The 16038-nt window shown below is 39.2% G+C and overlaps 1 protein-coding gene across 1 annotated transcript in view; it reads right to left on the bottom strand.

The window, feature by feature from the left end:
• Positions 1-16038, bottom strand: part of nrg3b (neuregulin 3b) — a 197534-nt gene that overhangs the window by 103370 nt on the left and 78126 nt on the right. The gene's annotated exons all lie outside the window — the stretch shown is intronic.

The following is a 16038-nucleotide window of genomic DNA, read 5'->3' as shown; positions in this document are numbered from 1 at the left end:
AGATATCCAATTAAGATCAGTTACACACATGTGTTAGCATGCACACACATTCACAGCTGCAAAGACCTTATTGCTCACAATCTCATTCACTCTCATGTTGTCTAGCATTCAAAATTGGATTGACTGGTATTATGAAGAATACTTGGCCAATACAATTGGATTACACCTCTGATTCTGCTTTCATCCTTTTTACTATGTGCACACATGTATGTGCATGCATGCGTGCGCGTGCGCACACACACACACACACACACACACACACACACACACACACACACACACACACACACACACACACAATATAATTATCTCCAGCATCCCTTTGCTACAGCATGTCACACCTTTGATGTTCGTTCTGTCAGAACAGGCTTTGCGTGCTATGTGTCCCGCCCTTCTGTCGACCAATTGCCTTTCTCATCTGGAGGTTCTGCTGAACAATCGCATGTGGCAGAAAAAAAAAAAACAAAAAAAAAACTTGGCAATCTGTTTGTTGTGCCCCAGTGTCCACTTCAATCTCTGTTTTGTTTATGGCCATTGATCGATAAATCTGGGGCTCTTGATGTGAGACCCAAGAGATGATGAGAGATCAGCAGGAGCACAAAAAGAGATATGTGCTACTCCCGGGACTGACCATGCCTCTGTTAGAGAAAAAAAAACTTTAGAAAATACCATTTATGCCATTTATAAATTAGATGCAGTGTGATCTCTCCTGTGGCAAAATGGACAATGCTGCTTTTCTACTGCTTGCTACTTATCAAAATAATTTTATTCTTTTAAATAAACTACAGAGATTTTGGCCAGTAGTTATTTACTGACCCCAGGAGTCTGTTGCATATGAAAACAGGCCTGCAACCTAAGATGACTCTTTCAGTCTCTAGGCTTTAAAACACACTAGCTTACATCTTGTATTATTAATTTCCCAAATTCCCTGAGTGTATGTTAAAAAGGTTATCTATTCCAAGATGCAACTTTCAGAATAGAAAATAGAACACAACATCCCCTTGTGGTATACATGTCTCTGGCAATAATTGTCATGTTGGTTTAGTCTCCTGGAGTTTTTCTTCAGACACCAGCATTGACCACACTGGAAAAGTAAGACTTTGGATATACAATGGGGACAAGCCTTGTTAGATCAATGGTTCAAGTTCAAGTACATTGACCAGAGCTTTTCAAGCATAAAGGAAACTGATTTTGCTCTGTCAGCTTCAGTACTGATATATTTACATGAGAAAAGCTGAGGTCAAAGACCCTTTTTGTTCTTTCACATCAAAAGTAAAGACTGATGCCGTCTTAAGGAATTAAGGTTTTTTTTTTTTTTGTTTTGTTTTTTTTTCTCCCAGTATAACATGATAGTGGCATGATGTTAAGTAATATACCATACACTTGCAGAATGCATCTCTCAATGGTGTCTCCTTACTGTCAAACAGCTCCAAATAAATCCAAATCCAAGTATATGTCACAAAAATTATTTTGCAGGTAAGATTCAGTGTGAACATAGCATATTTATCTATTTTTCACGAGGGACGAGACCCTGCACAGCACCTCTGTAAGGTAGTGCACTTCACAGAAGTGGCCTTTGTCTTACATGAATAAGCCTTCACAAGATTTCCAGAATGGCTGATCTTTGAAGTGTCCTGTGGTTTTCAATATCACACTGTACCTGTAAGCCTGAATCATTTTAATTTGACTCATTTAAAGCGTGAAAGTAAAAGCAATACTTTTTTTAACTAGCTCTCTATTCCCTTGATCGAGATCTAATCAAAAGTGGTGGTTGCAGACAAGAGGTTCTGCCCTCCCTCATTGAGGCGCAGAGTCTGCACACAACAAACTCTATTGATTACTGTATCTCTTAAAAATCAGCAAACCCCCACAAAAGTCCAAAAGGATTACCTCTGGCCCTTTGCAAACCTCAAGGAAAAAGTTATCCTCAGATAAATCTGGCCTTCAGCAATGCAATCTGTCAATTTCCTCCTACAGGTTCCCTTTTCATATTGTGGCAAGAAGGCAAGCAATAGCAAAATACATGTTCAACAGAGCAAACACAATTCACGCCTGTCTGCATGAGCATCCATCATACAACATACTGTCGATATAGTAGATTTTCTTTCAATATATCCCAGTCCCAGATAAAAATTAATCAAGTCGTTAAAGCATTTGGCTGAATGTCACAGCTGCTTTTTAAAGAAAATCTGTTGTATATTTTGATGCACTATCATGTGCATCAAAATATGTCTTGATGGACAGGGGATTGTCCCTGAGCAGAAGCGTGTAAACAGCGCCACAGATAAAAGCTTTCAAAACAAACAAGAAAAATGTTTTTTTTAGACATGATTTTACCAAAATGCATTTTTTTTTAATATCAAGCCAAAAAAGCAACCTTACTGCATTTTGTCTTCATTATTGAGACAGCTGTTAACAAATGGTGTTTCTAATGGTTTCAAGTTATTATTAGGACTTGATGTCGTGACTAATGATGACAAACATGCAACTTTCCAGGTAGTTGATTAATCAACATTTGTAATGAAGCCTCGCAGTGTAAAGCCTCTAGGCAAATGCAGTGGAACTCACCCTCAGACTATTAGGTAGCTGAAAAAGCCATGGTGGAAAATGCGCTAATAAATGACAGCTGCAGTGGGAGCAGGATTCATCCTGGACTCTTTGAAATCATTTTCACGTCTCTCTCTTTCCCCCGCGCACAAAGGCAATCCACATTACTAATTCCCTTGGTAACTTTCAAGGAATCCACTGGCTGGGGATCATGGATTCAGACGATGCTTGAGAGATCAGAGCTATCTGAGAGGAATAGTACTGCAGCTAGTACTACTTCTCAGGCACTTCTATTGAATCTCTACCAATCAATATCTACAGCAAGTCCTACAGATATAACTAAACAGAACAGGGTATATTGCAGGCTGAAATTTGTTTGGATTTCATTTCTGATGCAAAAATATGATAATATATGGACTTCTTTGGCTGTTTCTGAGGATAAACATATATTCACATATAGTTTAAAATAACTCAAGGACATTAGCAGAAACCCATGAGAAATTACTTTAAATTATGAACCAAGAGGCAGCTGACAACATTCAGAATAATTGTTCAATCTGCTAATATTTGAGGGTTCGGTGTCCTTGAAACAGACCCATGGGAGTTATTTATAGTATGATAAGGATTCCAAAACAGCCAAAATAGGATAGGGCATCATGGTATTTCCTCTCACCATAGCCCTATCATCTGTATAAGTTAAAGGCTCACACTGGAACAACATCAGTATAATGAGGAGGAGGTTTTTTTTTTTTTTTTTGGAAGAAAGCATAGAATTACAGTTAATCAAAACAGTGGGGCACAATGTCAATGAGTCTTGTCTAAGAAGTCTTGCCTTCTGCTGCCTGAACAAGGAAAAAGCACCGGGAGCAGATCATTTAGCAACATCTTACACCTAACAACTTCACTTCATAAACACATTCATAATATTGGAACACCAGCTTCATAAGTGTACATTGATTAACGCTGATTCACTCTTCATATCAGCTGTCATTAAATGTTGTTCAGTTTGAGTCCTGATGTGGAGCAGTGCAAAAATGTTCATGTCATTTTCAACTGAACCGCAAGCCTTTCACTTTGAAATGTTGTGTTGTTATGTGTTGTTATACTGGTTGTAATATGCACTGCCCTTGTGCATGGTGATTATTTTAAATGGCATAAATGGTGAATGCTCCATCTAAATACAACATGTGTAATGGCTTGCTACTGTTAAGTCAGTGACAACATAATGTTGCCTCACTTTCACAGTTTCACTCTCACTTCTCAGCTCCAATGCTTGATTACTCTTGACTGTAATTATCATGCAGCTGAAAGCAGTGGTTACATTGAAATAGTGCAGCCTCAATTCAAATCCAATTTTAAAATCTGACATTATGCTGTCATGACCTTGGAAAAAGCTTGTCATAGAAAAGCTTTTATGTAATTACGATATGGCGGCTTCCATACACCATATGTACTCTGCATGCTCGCCAAATTCACACAGACACATAAGTGCATGTTTGCACATGCACGCACACACACACACACACACACACACACACACAAGCACTCTCTGGTAGAGACTACATAGAAGACAATTCCATTTACAACTGTAGCATTTCCCTTCTATGACTACCTTCTAATGCGCTCATTAGTTTTCTTGTGCAGAGCCTCATCCCCCAGGAGAATGTGGTTGAGAGAGAACTGCCTGTGTTTACTGCAACACACATCAAAGAAGCCTTTACTACGTAAAGGCACGGTCCACAGAGAGCGTGCTGATTGCATACCCATCATGCACCGCTGCCTTTTGGACAGAGCCACAGCCAGAGAAATACACTGTGCAGTGAGTATGGACACCACATTGGCCCAGACAATGCCATCTGTCACAATGGCTTGTAAATGACTGGAACCTGGCATAACTTATCTGAAGCAATTGAATAGACACTACAGATTATTAACTACTGCAACAGGAATGCCGTTTTGAGATTAGGGAGATTAGGGATAAATGCTGTCTTTTCCCATACATCAATACATAAATATATATTCCCTTTTTCTGTTGGGCGCTGTGATGCACTACGCTGGTGGTTCTGGCTGATGTACTTTTCAGAAAACAATTTAGCGCTGTCAAACACTGAAATTGTGTTACTCAACTATAATGATCATAATTCATTACACCTATGGCACAACACATGGTACGGGTCAAACAGTCGGGGCTTAATTGAGTTGCACCAGCAGGCAGTGCAAGCATGTAGGAACATTACAGAACACAATGAGTATGTATTAGAGTACAGTAGTCACACGTGGCAAAGCCTTGCGGGCACTGCTTGTTAAACGTCCCTCCCACACATACTAGGCGGCTGCATCCATACATCTTCCATGATGATGAAGATGACAAGCCTTGAAAGACCTTCTGTCCCTGACATGACATCAACAAATAGCAGTTGACCTCAGGAGCTGCTGGTTAAAGGTGATAGACACTGCCTGTAAGCAGGGTTAAAGAGCACATGGCCTTGGTCACCCTGACAGCCCAGTGATTGGCACTCGCTGGGACATTTGTCACAGTCACACTGGCTGTGCAAGCCTGTCTTTCACTTCAATCCCAAGAGTGGTGGCCTTAAAGCCCCAAGCTCTGACACACATAGTCAAATTTAAATACAATTTTTGCATGTATCTAAACTAGCAAATTGACATGGAATAGATTCTTATTTTCAGTTTTGGAAGAGCAGTTGCAGGGGTGTGATATTATTTTATTTTATTTATTTTATATTTTTGTTACAATTATGCTGCTTCCTTTATATTTGCCTTTTCTATTTTATGCTTGCTTGGTTGTTTACCATGTGGGTTACATGACTTTTAATTGTAATTGCTCATAATGCTGCTAATGAGGTGAAATTCCTCCTTTGAGCCTCTAGGGTTTTTTTTTTTTTTTTTTAATCTCAGCTGCATATCCTCCTTCTTCTCTGTTGTTGTATTTCTGCTGCTTTGTTTTATATATGCAAATAAATAAAATTAAAAAAAAAAAAATCAAAGGTATGGGAAGATGGAAGATAAGCTTTATACATTGACCTCTTTTATCACATGGTGTAGATTTTTGAGTCCAACTAATGTCACGGGTAAGAAATTAGGAACAGCAGCAAACACTATGCGTAACACTTGTTTATATTGTTTATATAACTGTGAAATTATTTTATTTGAGCAAACAAACAGATAACCAAAAAATCAATCAACCATTCAATCAAACAAACTATTAATTAATGTCATTAGTCAATGGCTAAGAGTACTCCCAAGTCCATTTTGCTTTTGCATCTTTATTACATGGACTGCACAGAATAGGTTAATTGCCAAGTAAATGAAAGACAGTCCCCACATAAAGTAATTATTCAGTCATTAATCATTCACCCCCAAATGAAAACTCAGTCATTGTCCCTTCTCACCTCCACTCAGCTCAAAACCAGTTGATGTTTTTATTTATTTAAGCCATATTTATTCAGACAAGTCATTAAGAACAAACTATACTTACAATTGCAGTTTTGGCAAGTTGGGGGACGAGCAACCACCAATCAAGTGGTTTCAGTGTCAGTCTTTTTCCAGTCTTCTTCCAAAATGGGCATAACATGGCCATGAAAACTCATGCAGCATACTCCAAGTGTTGTGTAGCCATGCAATTGCACTATGAGGCCAAAAAGCCTGTACAGCACTCTGCCAAAAGGCTTGGCTTGTTTGTTGTGCTATGCACACCAGGTCTACGCTCCTCTACTGGAGATGCAGTGAGTGTGCTGGAGTGTGCTCACAGACAGCCTTCACTTCCAATAGAGGAGACGGTATAAACGTCAACAGAGTTTTGAGATAATGTCAGAATTTTCCCCGTTAACACAGGACCAACATCATGTGCACCGGGGATCCGCTGTGTGTTTACCCCGCCATAGTGTTCACAACACCAGGGAGTTCCAGGCAACCATGCAGAGAGCACCTAACAAGTGCACGCCTAACAAAACATTGTGTTGTTGGAACCAAGAACACTTTGCAGTTTCAACTGAGCAATCAAACATTTACTGTGTTTCTTATTTCATGATCCCATTTACAGACGTGAGCAAGAGCTGGCTGTTTTAACAACTGTGTAGACCTTGGACCTATAGCTATTTGATCTATAGACAAAGAGTAAAACAACTACAGCTGGAAAAGAAAAGGCTATGAACACAGTGGGGTGCAAAAGTGAGATGGAATAATTCTGAAATGAACATATGAGTCATAATTGCTAGGTTATTAGCTGTACTGAGAACTCTATTTATTTTTATGAAGGTGCCCTGAGGGCTATTGAGAATAATTTGCCTACTCACTTGCATATTTTTTCTGACTCATTGGCGATAATAAAACCACAATGCTTACAAAGTTCAACTGTGGACAGGAACGGTGGCTCAAGAGGCACCAGTGGCCCTCCCTCTTGCAATCATTACATCCTGCTCCTCTCTTCATTGCTATTACAGTAATTGTGAGGAATAGCCCTACTCCAGCCTGAGAAGGTCCTGTTCAGCATGTAGTATGTCCTGTTGCTGATTATCTGCTTAAGACTGAAATCTGTAATGTACTTCAGACTCAAAACTCTACACAATGTAATTATATTCACGTTTTGTTAATCTGCATTCATTACCCACAGAATATGGAGTTCAAGAGATAAGTTATACGGATTCACAGACTGTAATTTGAAGTGTAAATTGTATAATCTGCAACCCACATGGATTTAATTATAATGTAAGTGCTTATAATACTTTAGAATTCAACCAAATACATGGACAACAATGAACAACAATTACTTTTTGTATTACTGTAATCAATCCATTAAATGTGATGCAGTGATGATCTCTGGCTCATTTGAGTCACTAGGGGAAAAAATTGTAACCATTTTGTGGGCGTGAAACTGCCACACCATCAGACTTTACTAAAATTATAGTTTTGTACAGACAAAGCATTTGGTAAGCTTACATCTGGATTTGTGAATCTGATGCAAAGAAAAATAGAAATATACTTTACTGGACATGTAAGTCCCTGTTACGCACATGCATCCTGTTGGTCGTGTTTTTTTATTGTGTAACGGATTTATGTGTTTGTATCAGCTGGTCGTTTGACATCACTGAAGTTACAATAATACGTCTTGCATATCACAGACATGGCATTAGCTAAGCCGCTGTGATGCAGATGTGCTGGCATTATTTTCTCCCATCGCAGCCATGAAAACACATACATTTGTTCACGGAGCAACTTATAAGCTGTAGAGCCTCAATATATTTTGAATCCACTGATGTCCAGCTGGGGTCAGATCAGAGTCAGATTTAAAATGACTGAAAAAAGTAAATCACAGTTTATCTTGAATTAATTAAAATACCATTAGACATTTAACAGACATTTCATTTTCATCAAAAATGAAAAATATTTTTTTTTTTTTTTTTTTTTTTTTTTACAATTACAGTTAGTAATAATTAACAGCAAAAATGTTATATTTTGAATTGAAAAAACAAAAACGACTTCACACACAGGTCCCCCTCCTCCCTCTGAGGGTCCCTAGAGACACTTGGATTCTTATTAAGATATGAAGATGCCAAATATGATATGTCAAAACATAAATATCCCATTAGTCCAAATGAAGGCAGCAGAAACATGCCTTCACTTGATTTATTGGAGACAAAATGCCAAAGTCAAAAAAAAATTTGGAAGGATCCTTTAAGATAAGAATAAAAGTATATGTGTTGGTCGCTTGAGGGATAAGAACAGGATGAGCATTTCTACCTCACAGTTAACAGTGCTTTAATGCCAATCTTCATTACTTAAAGAGCAAGTACCAGAATATAACCAGAAAGTGAAGAGATGAATTTGGAAATATCATATATTTTTGATGAGCTAAGTCGTTTCAGTGCTTGCCACAGTGGTGACATTAAATTTAAATTGAAATTCAAAGACAGGACACCCAGGAAATGAGACACAAACTAAAGGTTATGGGAGTTTTGCTGAAATATGCATACCTGTAGTGTTCCTTGTGGAAGTACTGTGCAATTAATAATTCATTGTTGTTTATAAATGGGATGCACTGAAAGGAAACATGTAAACTGATGAAACATCATTGCATAAGCATGTGCATAAACATGTGCAGTGGGTGCAGGCGGGCATCACAGTGCAGTGAACAGGGATGCGCATTCATGCACTGACATGCATGTATGACCTTTCAGACTCTTCTTACAAGTTATATACATTATGTATGATCTCTGATGTACAGTATCTACCTTTTTTGTCAGAGCATTCATGTTAAGACTGTCCTTGGATATTAAAGTGTTGGTTGTCACTGTGCTCTAGACAACATTAGATAGAAATCGATCAAAATGCAATATATTCCAATTTCACACTATTATCCGTTAGATAACACTAACTCAGGGATCTAATATAATTACAATTACAATTATAATTATAATTCCATTAGTCATGTCAATAGATAAGTAAATGAATAGATAGTCTCTTTCCAGAGTTTGATGTCACTTCATGCATTTGTGTGTGTGCACAGTAGGTGTGCATCAAAATGATGAATTTCTTCCCATGAAAAATCTTTTGTTCTTCATCTCAATTTTTTAACAAAGCTAACTAACCATTTATCAAAGACAATTTAGTTGGACAGCCTATTAATATGCATCTAACTGTTACCACATTTGTCCATCCAGACTTAGTTTTGTCTTGGCAGTGCCTGTCTCCATCTGCCTTTCATGCAAGGCTATATTTAAAGAGATGGTATGAAAATTTAATCCTGGGGGTTCTGCAGGATTATGCTTTGCCAGCAGAAACTGACAGGGAGACTGAGAGGTGCAGCTGGACGAGCACCTAATTGCTTCTTCATTTTCTTAACATCTTCACTGACAGGATGGAAAAACCTAAAAATGCAGATTACATCATCTAAATGCAATATAATCAATGATGTGATCATTGCTCACTTGTGTTAAAGCACTTGGTTATGAAAAACCATATATATATATATATATATATATATATATATATATATATATATATATATATATATATTTTCCTTCCCTTCCTTGTGTATTTACCATGCTCCATCTCCATGCCTTACAAACATATTTGAATTGGAAATTACTCAAAATGTTTTTTTTTCTTCCTCCAGCTCTCATCTCTAGATGTGGTTTTGCACATGCAAGCAGATCAAATAGTAATTGAGGAAAAAAATAGAAAGTGAAAAGTTGGGATGCCTGATTTGCCTTGACTGTTCTGTGTAAACCAAGGCAGATTGAAGCAGTCATTTTGATCACGAGCATAATGCTGCTCTTTCTCTATCCCCTTCTCTCCATCTCCTTCTCTCTCTCTCTCTCTCTCTCTCTCTCTCTCTCTCTCTCTCTCTCTCTCTCTCTCTCTTTCTCTCTCGCTCTCTTTTTCTCTGACTGGTTCTTTGGGTAATCCAATAGGCAGCAGGCAATGGCTCAAACCTGAGAAGAGAATAGGGGAGGAGAAGAGGGACACAGAACATGAAGACTTGACTAAAAAGATAAAAGATTGCCAATGGAGAACTATTTTAAAGGCATAGCTCTCTCTCATGCTCTATCTCGCCGCCAAGTTTCAGTTTCCCTGCCATCCTCTGTCTTTTTGGAGGGGGATCTGGGATGTTGTAGAAATGCAAGATCAACATGCCTCCCCATCTCAGCAGGAGTTAGAGTAAGGGGGGGAAGTAGAATCATTCACCTATGTGGACCAGTGCGCGCCTTCCTGTCAGAGCAGTTGATTAAAATTCCTGGGATCCAGAAAGCAGGGTGTGATGTACGACGAGCAGGTGGTGTGGGTTTAATATGCATGAGCGGACGGCTCCTGCATCTGCAGATTGGCAGTCACCGAGCTTGCCTGTCCACTCTCTTGGCAGCTCTCTTGGCATATGGTACTACTGAGGGCATACATGAGCATTGCAGGGGGGCCGGTCTGAGCACCCACTGACACAATTTACTCTTTTGTGACTCCTGGGATCAGTGCAATGGTGACTAGTCTCTTTTGGGGCTTTTGCTCTGCTCAAAGTAGCCAGCTTCTAGGTACAGCCGAGCGTTTTTATGTTGTATATTTTATTGATTTTATTCAAACAGCAGGAAACATCAAGAGAGTAGAGGATTAGAGGAGCCAGTGTAAAAATTGACTGAGATGGGGTTTGGGACTTAGGCTTACTGGGGGCAGATGTGCTTAGCCTGTACACCGTCTTCTGATTCTTTTGATATGAAAAAGCAAGCGCAGCCCTACTCTAGATTTTGCAGGAAGGAAATTTGAGCTCAGCTGGCATTGCCTTGCACTGTATTTGACACAAAAATGTTACTTCTAAAGGTTTGGATATGTAAGTATTTTTGGGAGGCTGCTGTGTAGGCTCGGATTTATAGATGCACAGTGCAGGTCAAGAATGTATATAGACGGAGGAACAAGAAAATAACCAGTGTAGACAATAGAAAAAAAAAAAGTTGGACAAACCTATTCTTTAGTTCTTACTTGTCCTTATATAAAATACAGAAATGGTGTTGTACAGCACAATATATTAAAATCCAAGTCAAGCCTATAGGCAAAATAAATGAGCGGCACAGGTGCATGCAGTATGGTTTTTCTCAGTCTTTACACACATTAAAATGACAAATGGTACCAAATTGTACCAATTTACAGTCTATTGACAGCTTGAGCAGCCAATATTAGCTGATACAGAACACCATTGCTGGCCAACACAAATGGAAAAAATACCCACTGACAATATAAGTAAGGGATTAAACATGAATAATTGAATATCTGTTGAGTCACATTTTGCTATATGCATCTGATGAACTGGGTTTATACCATACCTGAAAAAAAACACAATACTACTACTAAAAATACTATGGTATGATTAATAATGTTCTCAAACAACAAACACTAATTGATATACTGAATAGGCCATATCAAATAAATGTATTTAAGTTAGCAGCTGAATTAATATAGAATAAACCTACGCAGATCATTCACAGAATGATCACAGAATATAAAATTCACATAAAATCAATTAACACGATGAATATTGCAATTGCATTACAAATGAAACCAATTAAGAATCCATTTAATCTATAAACAAAATAAGCAAACTAGCTTGGGAGAACTCACAAGGGAGCAACAATTAATCCCAATTATAAATCCCACCAACTGTGCATCCCGTGGACAATGCAAAGCCCTGATGACTTTTGCTTTCCATAATACTCAGCAGATCCCTGCTTCCCGAGTCCCTTCAATTCTGCCATCAGTGTCTTGGAGGCAGCTCCTTTGCCATTACACAGAAAACAGTCACAGCAAATTTGCCCTGGCATCATCATCCCAGTGCTACACACATGCACACACACACACACACACACACACAACACACAGGTAGACAAACACAGTGACACTCACTCAAAAAGGCACTTGCATGCAACCACACACACGTGCACTTTCTCCTTGGAGCAGTGGGAACAGGATTACATGCCTTTCACACTGCTCACTCCCAGCAGGAAGACACAGCTGTGATCCAATCACAGTGACACATGCAGGAACAAGGAAAAGTTTGTGGCTTGGCCTCCCTCAGGAATAAGCTTGTCACCAGTATCACTTGACGAGAAGAAGGGAACACTGACATAGCACTGATAACAGTGTTATATTTTTAAATGGATGTGGCAAATAAAGATAGTGCCGATATAACGTTTTAATAGGTGCATTGGAACTTTGACACGATGAGTGGCTTGTGAGAGAAGTGGTAATGGAAAGCTGGATGATGGGGAAAAGAGGCAAGAGGGACGAGGTGAAGTGCTCCTCTGCCTTGTATTAGGTTTTCGCATATGTAGCTACAGGCTTCACCCTGAAGCAATGCTGCCTCACACATAGAGTGGGCTATCGCCGCGTCCACAGAGAACAGAGACGGCAGACTGGCACTGGGACCGGGCCTGACGCTGGATCAGTGAAATCCTGTTTAGTCCCAGTGGCCTTCGGGGAGTGTCTGCTGTTTGACTCAGCCAAACCATGCCCTGTTTAACGCTTCACCACCTGCTATGTGTGTGTGTGTGTGTGTGTGTATGTGTGTGTGTGTGTGTGTGGGTGTGTGCTAGGCAGAGAGGCAACTGATCAAATGTGGCTGGGCGTAGTTCTACCACATGGAGGCCCACATTCTCTGAGATGATGCATGATTACAAGCTAATTACACCACTATCACACACACACACACACACACACACACACACACACACACACACACACACACACACACAAAGGCTCAATTTAGCTTGATTTACCTATATTTATTTTGCAAAAGTCTCATAATTTCATTATACATACTGAGCAATGATAATGATATAGCCAAGTAATTGGATGGCTTTGAAATGGCCAACATAGGGATTTGATTTTAATGCAGCCCATCCAGCATGAGTGTGTATAATGATTAATGGTGATGATTTCACCTGTCACATCAGGGCACTTAAAAACCCTGTAAAACATATTGCTTCCCAAAAACATCCTTCTCCATTCTCCTCTATGGCCTCTTTCAAAGGACGTTTGAAAACATTAAACCTGACGGACAAAAATGTTGTGTGTGAATGATGGTTGTGTTTTCAGAAAGTGCTTCTCTCCAGTGCATAGCATTCCCTAACAGACGTATTAATCAAAGAAGTTTCGCTTAGAGCCATTTGGAGATGAATACAATACAGGCCCCTCATTCCTCCACACAACAATGTTCCCTGTGCTTGATGTGTCACACTCAATGAGTGCCACAGGCAGATCTGTTTAACTGACTGCATGTCTGTCTGCAAATTACTGAAAAGACTTTCTCCTGGGAAACAAAGGTACAGAATTCTTGCTCATGGATAAAGTGTGAAATGTTGTTGTTGTTGTTGTTTTTTTCCCCCTCCACTTGCCTATGTTTTGTTTTTGTCTCGCTGCTAAATTTGGCACATTAGGTGCAGGTGATGCTGCAGTTTTCTCAAAGCTAAGAAGAGAAAACTTCCACACTGAGCCATGAGATAAAGTGCTTTGAATAGCAAACAAACAGGGTTTTAGTGTTGAGTGCATAGGGGATGAATCATGTGAAAATGACAATGAACTGCACAGACAATTGCTCTGGACTTTCACAGTCTCAAACCCAACACCTCACACTAGGATGACTTCAAAACACTATAAATGAAATCAGAAGAAAAATAACACTTTTCTTCTGATTTCACTTTTTGAAGTGATCTCCAATATAGTATCCTAGCATCAACAGAGCAAATTAATATCTATGCTGTCACTGATCACAGCAATCTAACATCAAAAATCCGCATTTACCATGAAGAGAAATAATATCGCCGTGATTAAAAAGACAGATGTCATTTCAATGTCATACATGTGATGTACAACAACAGCCGAACCTAATTTTAGAAACTAATTATTATGTGAGCAACAACATTGTTCAGAGTCAATTACTGCAGGAGGATAGTATGATAATACACACTTACTAATATAAACACGGGCGGCATGGCAGTCCTTTGACAGATGTTAATCTCAGTGCACACTGCATTTGTACAACAGTCTGTGTGGCTGATACTATGATGTTCTATGATAATATTAAACTTAAATGATCCCTGTGGAGAAACTTAGATGCTGCAACCGCAAACAGTATTAGGATACAGCAAGGTAAAAGAGAATATAAAAAGGAGTCTGGTGTTTTGGTACACTGATAAGTACAAAACTTATTTCATGTAAGGAGCCACTCGCAAGGAAATATAATATCAAAAAACAAATGTGAACACCGGCTAAGGTCAATGCTCAGACTGAGAATGGCAATCTCACATTCTCATTATTGACAAATAAGAAGGCAACAAGGCTAATGATATGACAAATTGTGCCGCACACCATAATCCGGTTAGAGGCTGACATTACCACCCTCGGTGCAACATACAATGGCAGCGCACTTGATCTTTCCTCTGCGACTCAAGACCAACAACAAGTATTGTCACGGCAAAAAAGACCCCAGTAAATGAGCTGTCAACATTGATGTTGATTACAGTTAATGGTTAATGTGGCCCATTTGACTTGACATGACGACTGCTGTGCTGTGACACCCCGACCAGTCTGCACTCTTTATTCCTGTCACAAGAGTGGGTGTTGCAGCGAAAATGGGGAACTTCTGTCAGAACCTTTGTTTGTCATGTATGCAGCATTTCTATTCCGGAAGTAAGACGGGTGAAATTGCCGTCTGCCGTAAGAAAATTACTATCAAAGCAAGCACACAATGACTTGGAGTGACAATCTATGAGCTCGTTCAAAGATCCCAAAGATGTTTAATGTCATCATGCAGTGTTATTATTGAGCAGGGTTTGGAGAGCAAACTACAACAACCATATAATATTATTTGTAATGGATGACACCAAGTAAGAGCTGGCTTGTGTATCGATAGACTGTGTGTGCTCGGATCACACATTGCAAAAACACCTAAAATAAAAACACCCTAACCCTCACTGTAGTACTGTATGTGTATGTAGATGTCATTGTGTATTGTTTAGAGAACAGATTCTGCTAAATTTCAATGGTCAGAATGTTGATTTACTAATTTTTTTTTTTTTTTTTTTTTTTTTTTCAGTGGTATCACAGCGTTTAGCATGCGTAGGATGTGAAGCAGAGAGAGCAGAGTTTAGAGATAGTGAGCTGGCAGGGGATTAGTATCTTGCTTTGACAGGGCAGAGAGCTGTTGATGGACACATTGGCTGTTGTAAGGTTTGAACATGTGATCTTCTAGGGCATTCTCTGTAACCACTGGGCCATCACAACCCCCCACCCCCACCCACCCCCAGCGATTGCTAAGGAGATTTGTTGTGATGGCTGGGGAACATTAACACTTGTTTTTTTTTTTTTTTTTTTTTTTTTTTTTTTTTTGTTTATTTTGCTTTTCATTTCTTTCTGTTGAAAAAAAGTGGCATGAATAAACTCTAGGCAATAGGCAAGCTATCATTATGGCTTTACATTACTTTTTAAATTACTGTTGCACAAGTTATTGTGTTATGATTGTACCACTTGTATAACATAATGGTTTAATGGTTTAGCCTAGGTCTACATGTCCAAGACCCCACTCTGGTAGCCATAATGCAAAGGATGGATGCATAAGAATAAGCCAATGGTTTGTCTTGGCTTACCTGCATTGCATCGTTGGTCAAGTTTCACTATTCTTTTCCAGATGGTGAAAGTTTACGCTGTGGTAAGTGTGGCCTTTGAAATAATTTGCACAAGCGATAGGCTGCCATAATGGAAATGGCATTTCCCTGAAAATCCTGTGCTTTCACTAGATCAATTACCTAAGGGCTGCTTTTCTCTCTTCCTGCCTCTCTAAAATATAGCCTAAACAGTAAACAGCCACTCATGCAATGCCAGCTTTAAGAACCATCCACAGCTCAACCTAAGTAAGACAGAGTAGCTAGTGCTGGATTTCTGATAAAGCCGCTGAGACCTGTCACAATTCAGGGTGAGGGAGTGGCGATGGTGCAC

This window comes from Myripristis murdjan, chromosome 19 (assembly GCF_902150065.1).
Source record: "Myripristis murdjan chromosome 19, fMyrMur1.1, whole genome shotgun sequence".
Taxonomy (NCBI): Eukaryota; Metazoa; Chordata; class Actinopteri; order Holocentriformes; family Holocentridae; genus Myripristis; species Myripristis murdjan.
Note: the sequence above shows the minus strand (reverse complement) of the source record. Positions and strands in the feature narration are given on the sequence as shown.